Source organism: Peromyscus maniculatus, chromosome 13 (assembly GCF_049852395.1).
Source record: "Peromyscus maniculatus bairdii isolate BWxNUB_F1_BW_parent chromosome 13, HU_Pman_BW_mat_3.1, whole genome shotgun sequence".
NCBI lineage: Eukaryota > Metazoa > Chordata > Mammalia > Rodentia > Cricetidae > Peromyscus > Peromyscus maniculatus.
In genome coordinates, this window is record NC_134864.1 from 4,538,188 (window position 1) to 4,553,886 (window position 15,699).

The 15,699-nt window shown below is 39.8% G+C and overlaps 1 protein-coding gene across 7 annotated transcripts in view; it reads left to right on the forward strand.

The window, feature by feature from the left end:
* The window catches only part of Dis3l2 (DIS3 like 3'-5' exoribonuclease 2), a 322,923-nt gene that overhangs the window by 13,037 nt on the left and 294,187 nt on the right, over nucleotides 1-15,699 (forward strand). For 2 of the 7 annotated variants that reach the window (XM_076549508.1, XM_042259758.2), the window contains exon 2: nucleotides 213-387. The exons of the other annotated variants lie outside the window; for them this stretch is intronic. The gene's annotated coding sequence lies outside the window, so the exon portion shown is untranslated. The remainder of the gene's footprint in view (nucleotides 1-212; nucleotides 388-15,699) is intronic. 7 annotated transcript variants of the gene reach the window in all.

Genomic DNA, 15,699 nt, shown 5'->3' on the forward strand with positions numbered 1-15,699 from the left:
GCTCTATTGATTGAGCCATTCCTTCCTCTGTCGAGATAGTTTAACCTATATAGACAGATGGCCATAGATGCAGCTCTTATTCCATCTAATATAAGGGACTTGGTCATCTTTGGATTTTGGTATACATGGGGTCTTGGAACCAATACCCCAAGTAGAAAGACTATGTTTAAGGCCTTGAGAGACTAGGAACCACTTTTGAATTTCCTTTCTAGAATCTTTAACTTCTCAAGTAAAGGGAAAAGTGGAGACTGAAAACTGAAATCAACGAAGAGTGAAGACGTCCTTCTGCGGGAGAACTGGAGAATGCTGTTTCAGAGACCCTTGCTAGAGACAGGCCTTACAGTCAGTGGAAACATGTTGTATGTGAGCTATGCAAGGATTTAAAAGGTAGAAAATACAAATGGAGTTCTTTATAGAGTTTTCTAATTGATCACTATAAAGTTTTTGAATTAATTTCCAGAGTTTCATCACAAAAATCTCTTCTGGGATATAATTAAAAAGCTGTTTTTAAGCCGGGCGGTGGTGGCGCACGCCTTTAATCCCAGCACTCGGGAGGCAGAGCCAGGCGGATCTCTGTGAGTTCGAGGCCAGCCTGGGCTACCAAGTGAGTTCCAGGAAAGACGCAAAGCTACACAAGAGAAACCCTGTCTCGAAAAACCAAAAAAAAAAAAAAAAAAAAAAAAGCTGTAAAGCTGTTTTTATATATTGTATTTGGACACCACCGAACAACTGGAATGCTTTTTCTGGTGATTGTGTTGGATTTCCTAAGTGTAGACAGTGATTCTATTTATAATTGATCATTTTTTAATACTGTTTATGTTGCCTTTTATGTATGAATGGCTAGGTCCTTTAGAATGGCATTGGATAATGAGCACTGTAATTGTTGGTAGCCTTTTCCAATCTTAAATTGATTGGACTGCCTTTAGTGCTTTCATTGTTTATATTAATTTTTATTCTAACTTTTTTTTTCTTTTTTGAGACAGGGTCCCATCAGAAAACACAGATATTTATATTATGATCCATAACAGTAGCAAAATTACAGTTATGAAGTAGCAATGAAAATAATTTTATGGTTGGGGTCACCACAACCTGAGGAGCTGTATTGAAGGGTTGCAGCATTAGGAAGGTTGAGAGCCACTGCTCAATGTAGTCCTTGCTGTCTTGGAACTCACTATGTAGACCATGCCATGAGACTTGAACCCTTGCCACCTGCCTCTGTCTTCCAAGTGCTGGGATTAAAGGCATGTGCCACCACACCTGGCAACCTTTTTCCTTTTTCAAGTTTATTTTTAAGTTAAACCTTTAGTTTTGAGATATTTGTAGAAGCAGACACAGTTGTAAGAAACAATAGAGACAGAGCCCAACGGCCCTCACTCAGTTTTCTCTAGAATAACTAGTACATTATCATAGCCAGGACACCCCAGCCACAGTCTTCCTGTTTGCCATGTGCGGGTACTCTGTATTGGCATTTTTCCAGTTTCACTTGTACTCACTAGTGTGTGTGTGTGCGTGTGTGTGTGTGTGCGTGTGTGTGTGTGTGTGCGTGTGTGTGTGTGCGCGCGCGCGCGCGCGCTGTACATCTGTGGGTTTGTGTGATCATCACACTAGAGATGCAGAAGAATCTGCCACAGAGGTCACTCACATTGCCCTTTAATAGCCTCAGTCATGTCTGCCTCTCCCTAGCCTGGCCACCACTCAACTCTTTTCTATAGTTTTGTCATTTCAAGGGTGCTACATAAATGGAGTCACATATTGCATAACTTCTGGGATTTCTTTTTTCTTGGTATCATTCCCTTGAGCGTTATTCTAGTTGTGTGTATTAGTTTGTACCTTTTTATTGCTGAGTAGTATTCTGCAGCATACATGATCATTCTGTTGAAGGATTGTTCTGCTTTTGGCTGTTTGAAGAAAGCTGTTCTGAGCATTAATGTGCAAACATAAATATTCATTTCTCTGGTATAAATGCTCAAAATGCACATGCATTTTGATTCTCTTGTGTTCAACAGTTACTTTGTTTCTGCTCTGTGTGCTTTTTCTCCCTTTAAATGCTGGGAGTAAACTGCATAAACCTTTACCTCCAAATATCTCAGTGAGTGTTTGCAAGAGTAAAGACATTTTCTTAGATATGCACAGACATTATCAGTTTAATTTAACATGGATACTACTTCTGCCAGATCCACTGTCTCCTACATTTTTATCACCTGATACTAAGGTCTCTTTTAGTATCTTTTTTCTCTTTCCATTTTAGTATAGTGTGTTATCTTATGGACTACTCAATACAGCTTTACAGGGCACATTTTATTCTTATTGACCCGTATGGGTGATGGAACCAAGGCGAAGAAAGGTGAGAGGCTTTGTCTAAGTCTCAGCTCTCAGCTTTCCTCAGAGAAAAGAGACTAGATTCAACTCTGGTGTTTTGACTCTGAGGGTCTCTTTTTTTTTTTTTTTTTTTTTTTTTTTTGGTTTTTTCGAGACAGGGTTTCTCTGCGTAGTTTTGCGCCTTTCCTGGAGCTCACTTGGTAGCCCAGGCTGGCCTCGAACTCACAGCGATCCGCCTGGCTCTGCCTCCCGAGTGCTGGGATTAAAGGCGTGCGCCACCACCGCCCGGCTTGAGGGTCTCTTAACTGCTGAGCTGTGTGGTCTTCTATTAGCTCACAGTAGTAGTGTTTTAATTTTCTTATGTTGTTGGCATAAACAAGTGTTACTTTATTTGTTTGAGAGTATTCCATCTATTTTGTGATGATTAGATATTTATCTCTTTCAAATGGAGCTAACAGCCTATTTGCATCTGATTAGTGTTTATGTTACAGCAAAAAGTAGTGATATTTGAAATGAAGCTGAGCATTTGAGAGTTGAGGAGACCCTAGTAAGATGCTGGTATCTGCCCTTCAGGAGAAAGAAAGATTGTCCTTTCAGGATGTTCTTCAGTGCTCTGCTCAGTCTCTAATTTCTAAAAGAAAGAGTTTTCTCTCCCTGCAGTTTTATCTTTCTATTTTTTAGGCTTCATTGAAGGCCATTCCTCACCTGCAGTATTATCAATTGTATGTATGCAGGTTTGTCAAGCTTGTAGTTGTTGTGGGAACTGTATCTCTGGCTTCTTCACATCTGCCTTCTGTGTGCCAGGCCTCTGTATGATTGCAGCTTTTGAATTTAACATACATCCAGAGGCAGCAAGATCTTAGTGATGTATTTTCTTCAGTGACAAGTTGAATACTTGCAACTTGAAAAGGTAAAATAATCATAGGAATTTCTGAGCTTTTCTGTGGAACTGACTTGTGCTCTGACCCTCTGCTCATAAGAGTTGCATGACCACTGGCTCACTTCCCGGGTACCATGGCCATGGTTTATTTTGTCTCCCGTAGACATACAGATTCTAGGGGGGGGGGGGTGTCAGAGTTGTACTTCAGTATTTTTGATATTATTTCAGTTATTTGCTTTTCTTGGATTTTACTGTTTTTCTGTATGTACCTGACATTGTTAAGCACTGAATTCATGGGATGGCTCTTGTGAGTGATGGTGTTACCAATGAGCTGGCTTGGGTTATTTCTGACTCTGTCTGGGTAGGAATGTGAGTAGACAAAGAGTGGCTGTTTTAGTGTTGGTGGTTCTGGGCCCTTGAGAGCTAAGAGCCTATAGACCAACAGACTTATCCCTCTGAATCCTGAGGAATAGGGGCTTATGGCTCCTAGTTCTAGCTAGAGGCCAGAAACTTTCAGTCCTAGATGCTTAGGTTGGGGGTTTACTGTTCTGAGCATTAACTGCTAGTGGTGCAACACTTTCACCAGGGAACTGCAGTGCATTGCAGTGGCTATGCCTTGATAGCAGCAACAGCTGCAGCAGATGGCCAGTTCTTAAGCCCTGGGAGCCTGGACCCATGACTTTCTAGGGACTCTTTGTCCTTAGAGCTTGGCAGTTCCTGAATTCTTCTAATTCTCATCTTTATCTCATAGTCTTGGGTTTCTGCTTCCTTTCATCTTCTGATATTGTCCTCTGCCATCTCAACTGCCTCACTTTCTGTAGAGTTTTAGTCCTCATTTGCTTCCTGTAAGTTATCTGCTTTCTTGCCAATGCCATCTCCTCTTTGTACTGTCAATTTAGCCTGATGTTTCTACTATAAAAGTCACAAGAAGAGACTGTTGGGAGAAGCCTTCTCAAAAGGTGTTTTAGTTGATTTTAGTTCTTAGTTGATTTCAAAGTAAGCTGTTCATATACTGGTTATATAGTTGGGAGATTGTGTGTAGGAGGGCATGTGTGTAGCATGGAAATGAAAGATAGAGTTGGACCAATCATAGTGCAGCGTCCAGTTCCAGCAATCACAGGCCTTATATAGGGACCAGTCACCGGCTTTGCATAAGGACCAATCACAAGTTCCACATTGCATATTTACTTGCTTCTTGCTAAGTTACTGAGGAGTAACTTGAGTGAGAATAGCTTCAAGGTTATCTAAAGATTACGGAATCTTGCCTTGATTGGAATGTTGCCTTCCAAGGCCAGTGCAGGCTATCTGGAGCAGTTGTGACTGGAGCAATGCCTCCTGGAGCCAGAGTTGTGGCTTTAGCTGCAGTGTTCCTGGCAGCTGGCATGTTCTCAGAGTGATAAAGTGTCTGAAGTAGCTGGGCTGCCTTGAGGTCAGTCTAGCCAGCTGTCAGAGCAGAGGCTGCTGGGCTGATAGTCCTTACTCCGCACTGCCAGAAACAAGTGTTGTCTATCTACCTCTGTTCAAAGCCTTGAATAGTCCACTCCTCCGAGTCCCAGTGCTTTGCTCATTTACAGGAAAGAAAAATGGGACATTTATAATAGACTTAAACTTAACACAAAACCTGTGTTTATGGAATTATTTAGCAGTCCTTGAGAGCAGTTAGCAGATTTTGCCACCAGTCTCTGTCTCAGGGCTCTACAGAGTTGGGTCCCTTTGATCTCAGTGGTAGTTTTTATCTGGGAAATGTGGAAAAGCTGCAGACCTTAGGGTCACTGTCATCCCAACTCATGTTGAAAAGTGCAAATGTAGAAAGTAATTTCTTCACAGAAATAGGAGCTAGGTCATGGTTGGCTTTGCTGGGCCTCTCAGATCCATCACTACAAGCTGGACAGACCAGGTTGGCTTGGGGGCCATTGAGCTGCTCATACCTCACTATATGTCTGAACTTAGTGCCTTAGCCATTTACTGTTCGGAATTTTGTGTCCTGCATTCCCCTTTGATTCTTGAATGATACTAGATTTTTTTTCTCTGACTTTGGGCATTTTGAGGTGTAGTTGTTTGTGACTTTGTATATCTTCTTCTAGGAGTGCTGTCTAAGTAAGACATGATACAGACCTTATGTTGTAGACTAGAATGTGGCTGAGTCTGTAAGTAGGAATTTCCAGATGTTTGTAGTGTCAGCCCTGAGAGTGTTATACGTTATTATAGCAGCACTTTACCAAGGACAAAGTAATGATATGACTGATCTTAACAAAACCAACTTTTGTTGTTACTAACTCACAGAAGCCAGCTTGATAGTAATATTTTGTGTCAAATTTAAAGAAAGTTTTGACAAACACTGGCATTTTATTTGAAATGTTATGAACCTAGGGAAAGCTAGTTTCAATTCTTGTATATTTTAGTCATTTTGTTCAGCAGATTGTAGGTTATGAAAGTCACATATTTTTCAAATTGCCATGGTAAAATTGGCTGGGTAGGCAGGCTTCACAGTCCTCTTTCTTTCTGTCTCATTACTGTTTAGATGATGGCGGTGATTACTATTGAAATGATGCAGATGACTGGTAGATGAGTTTTTTTTTCAGTTCTCATTAAGTACCTGTTTCTCTATCACACCATGAAATTTGGATTGTTCCTATGGTAGCCCTGCTTCATACAATTTGTAGTTTATGTACGTAAAGGCTTTAAGTAGTTTTTTTCTTTTATGTGCACACATGTGCGCGTGTGTGCGCGTGTGCCTGTGCGTGTGTGCGCGCGCGCGTGCGTGCGTGCGTGCGTGCGTGTGTGTGTGTGTGTGTGTGTGTGTGTGTGTAAATATGTGTATGTATAGAAGCTGGAGGACCATTGCAGGTATCATCCTTGAGGATAGGGTCTTCTTGGTCTGGAGTTTACCAATTAGTCTAGACTGGTTGACCAGTGAACCCCAGGGATCCTCCTGTTTTTGCCTCTGCATCACTGGGATTACCACGTGCTTCACCGTGTGTAGCAGGAATCTTAAAAGTTCTTATTAATAAAATCAAACCTGAGGCCAGGTATTGGGGTGAATGCTGGAAGATCAGAGAAGCAGAACAAGCCACAGTTACCCCACCTTGCCAGTTCCTCAGCTAGTCCTGTTTCCTCAGACTGGAAGCCTCTGAGTCCTCATCCAGAATGAATCTCAGCTGAACTGTGCTGCTCGAAAGCCTGAAAGCTTAACCAGCCAAATGCTTCTAGTTTCTGGTCCTCACGCCTTATATATCTTTCTGCTTTCTGCCATTACTCCCTGGGATTAAAGGCTCACTTTCTGGGATTAAAGGTGTGAGTCACCATGCCTGGCTGTTTCCAATGTGGCCTTGAACTCACAGAGATCCAGAGGGATTTCTGCCTCTGGAATGCCAGGATTAAAGGCGTGTACTACCACTGCCTAACCTCTATGTTTAATATTGTGGCTATTCTCTTCTCTGACCCCAGATAAGTTTATTAGTGTGCACAATATTTTGGAGAACACAATACCACCATAACCATGCCCAACCTTTTTATATGGTTTGTGGGGATTGGACTCAGGTCTCTGTGTTTACAGAACAAGTACTTTATAGATGACCTTCCCCTCCCCACTTCCGCAGGCTTATAGCTATAGTTGTTACTGAGTTGATTGCTAAATAGGTTATTTTGACATTATGTCTGGGTCTGGTGGTATAGGCCTATAATACAAGCTACTCAGGAGACTGCAGAAGGAGAATTGCAGTTCAAGGCTAGCCATGGTGGATAACTTAGGGACACTCTCTATTAAAACACAAAAATTGCCAAAAAAAAAAAAAAAAAAGCCGGGCGGTAGTGGCGCACGCCTTTAATCCCAGCACTCGGGAGGCAGAGGCAGGCGGATCTCTGTGAGTTTGAGGCCAGCCTGGTCTGCAGAGCGAGATCCAGGAAAGGCGCAAAGCTACACAGAGAAACCCTGTCTCGAAACACACACACACACAAAACAACAACAACAACAACAAAAAAAAAACACAAAAATTGAAGAAAAAAGAAAAAGGCCTGCTGATGTAGCTCAGTTGTCTAGCATGCATGAGGCTTTGAGTTAAATCTCTGGTACCATAAAGACAGACAGACAGTAAGAATTTGGACTTTGTAACCCATAATTGAGAGGTTTTTTTTTTTTTAAAGAGATTAAAGAGTTTTTTCATTAATTTATTATAATTTAAGATGTGGGTGCTTGTTTCTGGGTAGATGAAACATATTAGCTATTAATTCATAGTTGATGAACCTGATAGTGAACATAGAGATGATCATCAAAATGTTTCCTACCCTCCCCATTTATTCTTGATCCTAGCTCTCATTTTGTAGCCTAGGCTGTCTTGGAACTCACTATATAGCCCAGGTTGCCAAACTTATAGCCGTCTTCCTTACTCAGCCTCCCAAGTGTTGGGATTATTGGCATGAGCCACTATGCCTGGTGTGAATATGTATTTATTTTAAAATTTTAAATTATTGTTCTTGTGTATGTGTGGTATACTTATTAGGATTTCTGCTGCTGTGATGAAACATCATGACCAAAAGTAACTCAAGGAGGAAGGGGTTTATTTTGCTTATACTTCCTATAAGTATAAGAATTGCCACAGTTGTGGCAATTCTGATTTTTGTCAGGAAGAGTGACTTGTATATCAGTATGTGACTATTTTGTGTTCTTATTTGCATGCTCTCTGGATTTCAACTTTGCCTTAGGTATGTTAGCTGTCTGTATTAGAGTATAGGACCTGTCCATTGTAGACCAAGCCCTTCAAGTTTGCCTGGGCTGAAGCAGTCAAGTTAGAGAAAGAAGGGGCGTCACCATCTGTCAGCTGTAATGTATATATATATGTATGTGTGTGTGTGTGTGTGTGTTTGTGTGTGTGTGTGTGTGTGTGTGTGTATATATGCAGGTTTTCAAACTTTTGTGAAAAAATTTATACACAGAGGTAGAGAGATAGTGTGTGGACTGCCCCTCCCCCCATTATACATTATAGATCCTCAAAAGTCAATACTTGGGGTATATTTCCCTTACCCACCTTTAAAATTTGTCTTCCATTTGCTGACATACTACAATGCATACATCTCCAACATCATTTAGAAACACCACACACACACACACACACACACACACACACACACACACTCTCTCTCTCTCTCTCTCTCTCTCATTCTGCAATGTGAATATTTTCCTATGTACACAGTGCTGTTGCTGTATCTAATACAAAGTTGGTTATTCTCTGCTGCTGTTGGTTATTTCTATCTACTATAGAAAGCATATTCATGAGTTTTTTGAGTTCTTTGAACATGCAGAGTCTGTTCTCCTTTGGTCTCATGCCTTCTGAGGCTATGCTCTGAGGCATTCCCATAGTGGACTTAGCTCTAGTATAACTGTCTCTAAAGAGGTGTTTCTTAATAATCACCACAAATAAAAGTGTCTTCTTTCCCTATCGTGTTCACTGGTCATGTGTGCAGTGTCTTATCGTTCTAAACTAGAAGTACCATGACAAACAGGGGTGTGGTCATGCTTATTGCTTTCCATCCAGGGCCTGAAGAAGGCATAGCATGGAGTGATAAATGTTCATAAACTCGACATTAATAATAAGTGATTCCAAAATTTGCTTAATATTTTGTAGCTATTATCTTTTCCTACTACTGACTTCTGTCCCAGAGCCTTGCTCCTCTCAAGATCTTGAGCAAACAGCTGTGCTAGCAGAAAGTGCTGGCTTGTTGTCCCTTTCAGGACATTTGGTCCTCAAAATCCTCAAAATATTTTGTAAAATATAAATGAGTGAAGTTATTTCTGACCCATTAAGAGATGTGTTTTACTGACATAACTCTTATTTGAGATCACTTTTATTTGGGCTTACAGCTAGTAAATCTGTTTTGGTTTATGTGAAACAGGATGGAATGATCTTTTTTCCACATATCCTTTAACTGATTATTTGAATAGTTTCATGCATTATGTATTCCATGCTGAGGTGCTTAAAATTGTTATATTGTCAGTTGTTGGGAATATTGTTTAATAAGAGAAAAATGTAATTCACCAAAGCAGATACGACTCTAAAGATGGGTTCTTTAAAAAATGTCACAGATGGGCTGGAGACACGGCTCAGCAGCAAAGAACACCTGCTGCTTTTCCAGAGAACCTGGATTCGATTCTTAGCACCCATAAGTCGGTTCACAACCACCTATAACTCTAGTCCCAGGGGATCTTCTGACATCCTCTTCTGGTGTCTGCAAGTGCCAGGCAAGATCACGGTGTACAAACATACATGCAGACAAAGCACCCACATCCATAAAAAAAAAAAAAAATTAAAAGATGTATAATTACAAGGGCCTAGTGTATAATGGTCCTAGATTTGTTCTTCAGCACTAGGAAGGAAGGAAGGAAGGAAGGAAGGAAGGAAGGAAGGAAGGAAGGAAGGAAGGAAGGAAGGAAGGAAGGAAGGAAGGAAGAATTAAGAATTGTAGGCCTACAGGAAAGATTTAAGATTAGGGGTTGGTGAGATGGCTCAGTGGCAAAAGCACTTTCTGCTAAGCCTGATGACCTGAGTTCAATCCCTAGGACCCATAAGGTAGAAGGAGAGAACTGACTTCTGTAAGTTTCCCTCTGATTTCTGCACGCCTGGTGTGATACAAGTGTAGACACACACACACATGCACACACTAGATGAAAGAAGAATGTTACGAAGAGGAGGCAATCTTTTTACCACTGAAATTCAGCCTTATTCCCAGCCCCTGTCCATTGTATTTGTGCTTCCTTACCCCAGTCTAGAATTGGCCATATTTCCAAAAAGCTGTGGTTCCTGTTAATATGTTAGATATTGCTGTTGGACCATCACCGACTCTAGGCTCTCAATAAATAGATGTGATAGTTTGAATAAGAATTGGCTCCCATAGGCTCATATGTTTGGACATTTGCTCCCCTGTTGGTAAATCTGTTCGGGAAGGATTAAAGTTGTGGCCTTTTTGGAGGAGGTGTGTCACTGGCAGGCTTTGAGGGTTCAAAAGACTTGTGCCATTTCCAGTTGTGCTCGCTGCCTCTTGCATATGGATCAAGATGTGAGCTCTCAGCTGTTGCTCCAGCTCACTGTCACCATGCGTTCACTCTGCCAGTGTAGACTGTAACCTCTAGAACCACAAACCCAGTAAGAATCTCTTTTATAATTTTTGTGGTCATGGTATCTTATTACAGCAATAGAAAATTAATTAATACAACAGAGGTAGGCAAGAATATATGTATATATACTTGTATGTATTTATGTATCTATAGACACATTTCTATTTTTATAACTATTTTAAACCATTGAGTTATGCTATATCTAATTCCATTGCAGTTTTTAGCTTTTATACTGCCTATATTTGTAATTTCTTTCTTCAGCATTGACAAACCTGATTTTTATTATCCACAAGTTTTTACTTACTTGTTCAATCCTAGAATGTAGAGAGTGTCTTAGAATTGCTAATTTATTCCTCTGTTTTATACTAGTTGTGAAAAAAAAATCTAGAAACTGGAATTTAACTTTTATGTGTACTACTTTTTTTTCATCCTTTAACTTTAGCTAAAGGTTGTGCTCAAAAGCTTCTTGAAGCTGGGCAAGATGGGGCACACTTCTAATTTTAGCATTCTGGAGGCTGAGGCAGGAAGATTGCATGGTCCAGGTCTGCCTGGGTTATATGGTGAGACAGTCTCTTAAAAAACAAACAAAAATAAAAAGAGTACTTGAGTCAGTATGTAATCTAAATCCTGACTTCTCTCTGATGCCTCTAGGGAATTATTTTTTTAAATTGACAAATAAAAAATGTACATAATTTATGGTATAAATATGACATTTTGATATATGTATCCATTGTGGTATTACTGAATCAGCTGTGCACTACCGCACATACCTATTTTCTTGTGGATGAGATTGTCTAAAAATCACCAATTTTCAAGTAGACATGTTATTAGCATATAACAGAACTCTTTGTTTTGTATGAACTTTTTTTTAATACAAAAAAAGAAGATATACAATTGGTTGGGTAGGGAATTTGGATAGATGTTGGAGGAGTTAGGGGAAGAAGGCAAATAGAATCAATACCCAGTGTTTGAAATTACCAAATAATTAATAAAATGTTAAAAATACACAGCATAAAATTCTCAAAGAATTATCAAAAACATCATATTAACAAAGATGCTGAATTTTTTGCAAATGGATAAAAAATTATGATATTTTAAACCTGTGCAATGCTTTAAATCAGAAAAACATGTAATCATTTAGGTAGCACATTCTTTTCATAATTGCATGAATTTTCATATTTTTATAATACTGCTAAGTTTTTAAAAATATTTTTAGTGTCATTATGAAATATCATAAAATGAATTTTGTAACAGAACTCTTGAACTTACACCTTTGCTTTAACTGAAATCTTATATCCTCTGACCATTATCTCCCCTGTATCTTCCGCTCCTCCGGTGACTGTGATTTGACTTGCTACTTTTAGGAGTTCAGCTTTTTTAGATTCCTTGTATAAGTGAGATACTGTGAAATTTATCTTTATGTACAGTTTTATTTAGCACCTCTAGGTTCATCCACGTTATCACAACTGACAGGTCTCCCCACCCCCTGCTTTACAACCCTATAGCATTCTATTGTATCCATACCACATTTTCTTTATTGTGTGTGTACTAACGGGTGCTTAGGCTGACCCCAGATTTTGACTTTGGCAATAGTGCTGCAGTGGCCGTGGGAGTGCAGACGTCTTTCTATTGGTGGCTTCACTTCCTGGGTATGTGTATAAAAGTGGGATTGCTGGCTCATGGCACAGTACAGTTTTATTTTAACAATCTGAGAGACTTCCACTTTGCTTTCCTGAATAACTAATAATTAATGTTTCCACTAGTTATGTAATTGTCTTTTCTTTTACCGACACTCATTACTGTTTGTCATTCTGCTCACAGCCATTCTAACAGCTGTGGGATGGTTTCTCATGGCAGTTTTCACTTGTGTTTCCTTGTGACATTGGTGTTCAGATACCTGCTGGACAGCTCTGTGTCTGCCTTTGAGAAACGTCTGTTCAGAACCAGGTGCTTTTTTCTGTGCTAGGAAGTTGATTCAGTTCCATATGTATTTTGGATATTTATGCCTGATCAGGTGAACAGTTTGCAGATCCATCTTCCAGTTCCACAGCTTGAATCCTTAGACCCTGGGTTGCTTCCTTTGCTGTGCATATTTGTTAGTTTGATGTAATACTGTCTGTAGTTTTGTTCTTTTGTTCTTCTGTCCTTTGGGGTTTGTAGCTCAAAAAGAGCAGCAGCAGAAGCCAAAACTTTGTCCCAGATCGGTGTCACAGTGTCTACCTCTTTCTTTCTACACATGGTATTACACTTTCAAGTCTTATATTTAAGTCTGTAATAATCTTGAATTGAGTTCTTTTATGTATATGGTGTAAGACAAGAGTCCTAACTTCATTCTTATGTACATAGGGTTCTAATTTTCCTAGTACTATTAGGGACCATCCTTTTCCTGTTGTGTTTTCTTGGCATTTTTGTTGAAGATCATTGGTTATAAATGTGGGTGTTTGTTTCTGAGCTCTTCTTTTTCATTGACCTGTGTGTTTCCATGACAGAACCACACTGCTTTGATTACTACAGCTTTGTGATATACTTTGATTTTTAATTTTATTATATTCATTTGTATGTGTGTACATGCCCACATGTGCTCATGTGTGTGTGTGTACCTGTGTGTGTGTGTGTACTTCTGTGTGTGTCATTGGGTTATGATCCCATTATGCCAAGAACAGGAAGCAGCCCAAGCCAATTTAGGCATTGTGCTTTGGATTAGACAGGCATAGCTACTTGGGTAGCAGGCATTAGTGCCAACAGTCTTTCTCTTGACACTGTTGTAGTATCAACTGTTGCCTTCACTCATAGGATGTGCTCATGTCCACTGCATTGATGCTGTGTTGAGATCTCTTTTCTCTGTCATCACAGAAAATTCTATGTACTTCTTTAGTGCTGGGTCCTCTCCATTGAATGCCAGGTTACCAGCATTCTTAGTTAACTGTATCGTTTTGGTAGAACATATCCTTTAGCTTTGTAAGACTAAGAGGTCTTAAAGAAAAAAAAAAAAAAAGAATATGAGGTCTTTGAAGCCTGTGCTTCTAAAGATGTCTTTATTCTATCTCTATACTGCTGTGGATATCACTATATATGTTGTGAATGTGTTGCTCTGATTGGTTAATAAATAAAGTGCTGATTGGCCAGTAGCCAGGCAGGAAGTATAGGCGGGATAAAGAGAGAGGAGAGTTCTGGGAACAGGGAGGATGAGTCAGGAGTCGCCAGCCAGACACAGAGGAAGCAAGATGTGAAGGAAGAACTGGGAAATGGTACCAAGCCACATGGATAAGCATAAATAAGAATTATGGGTTAATTTAAGTGTAAGATCTAGCTAGCAAGAAGCCTGAGCCATTAGGCCAAACATTTTTAATGAATGTAAGCGTCTGTGTGTTTATTTGGGTCTGAGCGGTTGTGGGCCCAGATGGGACTGGAGATAACTCCAGCTACACTGTACTTCATTAGTTTCATGAAGTATATGAATAATTGTAAGTTTGAATAATTTCCCATAACTGTTGAGGTATAGTTTACATACACAAGATGGTTCTGGTGCTTATATTCCTTCCAAAAGGCCCATGTAACTTCTGTTGAGCTCACAGAGCTCCTGGTGGTGTTTCTTGGAGCTGTTTCTACTGGGGATGGACTTTCTCCCTTATCTCAAAGTGTTTTCTCGCTTGCCATTATTTGTGAAGGATTTTTACTGCCTATAGAATTCAAGGTTGATGGCTTTGTTTGTTTGTTTGAGGACTTTAAAGATATTGTTCCATTGTCTTTAGCTGTTATGGAAGAAGATATTATAAAAATAAAGTAAATCTGCCATTCAGAGTGTTGTTCCCAAGTGCCTTGTGCTGCATGTCATATGCCACGCGCCCTTTCCCTTTGCTTTGCAGTTGGCTCCTTTGACTGACTGCTTTTCAGCAGCTTGTTGATGGCAAGCTAGATGCAGTTTCATTGGAGACTTTATTTTTGGAAACCACTGATTTTCTTGAATCTGTATGTCTTTTGCCAAATCTGTTTTAAGTCACTATTCAATTTTGAGGGAATTTCCTCTCCACCTCTTGGAACTCCAGTTATCCTTATATTTGAGCTTTTGATGCTATCCAGAGTCAATGAGTTCATCTTTGTGGTTCAGTTTTATTTCTGTCTTTCAGTCTGTATGATTTCTGTCAGTGAAGGTTACAGATACTTTTATTCTTTTCTATTTTTCTTTTTCTTTTTTTTTTTTTTGGTTTTTCGAGACAGGGTTTCTCTGTGTAGCTTTGCGCCTTTCCTGGAACTCACTTGGTAGCCCAGGCTGGCCTCGAACTCACAGAGATCCGCCTGCCTCTGCCTCCCGAGTGCTGGGATTAAAGGCGTGCGCCACCACTGCCCGGCTTATTCTTTTCTATTTTTCTATCACACTCACCTACCAAATATTTTATTTCACATAGTATAGAAATTAGTTTTAAAATTTGTGTCATAATTTTTTTTTTGTTGAGATCTCTTATTTTTATGGTCATTTCAAGTGTCTGTCTTTTACCTCAGTGAGCATAGTCATAGTTGACTTAAAGTTCTAATAATCGTAAGCTCTGAGTTATTTGAGAATGGAGTGTGTTAATTTTTCCCCATTAGAATAGATCACATTTTCTGGGCTGTATATATTTCAGATATTTTGGGATTGTGGTGTTTTTATTATTTAGTTTTTAATTTTAATTTTTTAAAGAGACATCTTATTATTTTTCCCAGGCTGCCCTTGGACTTCTGTGTTGAAGGTATTCTTTCCTCTGTCTCCTAAGTCGCTGACTATAGGTACATGTGCCTTGTATTGTGTATTAAATATAGTTAATACTATCTTGTGTAGATCTGAATTCTTTTCAGTTCTTCTTGAGAGGCTTGGTGTTTTTTATTTTATTGGTAGTGTCCGAACACCCTGCCCCCCTGCTTTAGTTTCAGATTTCTTGTCTTCTGTAAGAGATGGCTCAAATCGTGGTTCCCATTTTTCAGTCTTTGTGATGCTACCTTGAGTTTTTCTTACATAGACAAAGTTAAGGGGTCAGTGGAGGCTTAGGTGATGCTCCTAGTGATTAGAAGAGTCTTGTCTTCAGTTGTACTGTTCTGGAGAAGCCCCAGATGCTTCAGCAGATTGGTGCTGCCAGCCAGTCTGTCTCCGTCTCTTTATTCATTAGAATTTATGGGTAGTTGTTTCTGCCCCTGGCCCCCAGAGTTTGTATTTATAACCCAACTTACTTTAAAGTCACCTTTAGGCTTTGATGTCAAGTGTGAGCGAGTTCTTTCCTTAGGAGTTCACCTGGTGTGATATTGAAAAGCTCTTAGAGATGAGACTAGAAGGGGATGCTAGGGTTCACAGTTGCAGCCAGGGAAGAAGCGTGCAGGTTTAGAACCCCTCCTCAAAGTAGCCTTTATGTTTTAGTTGGAA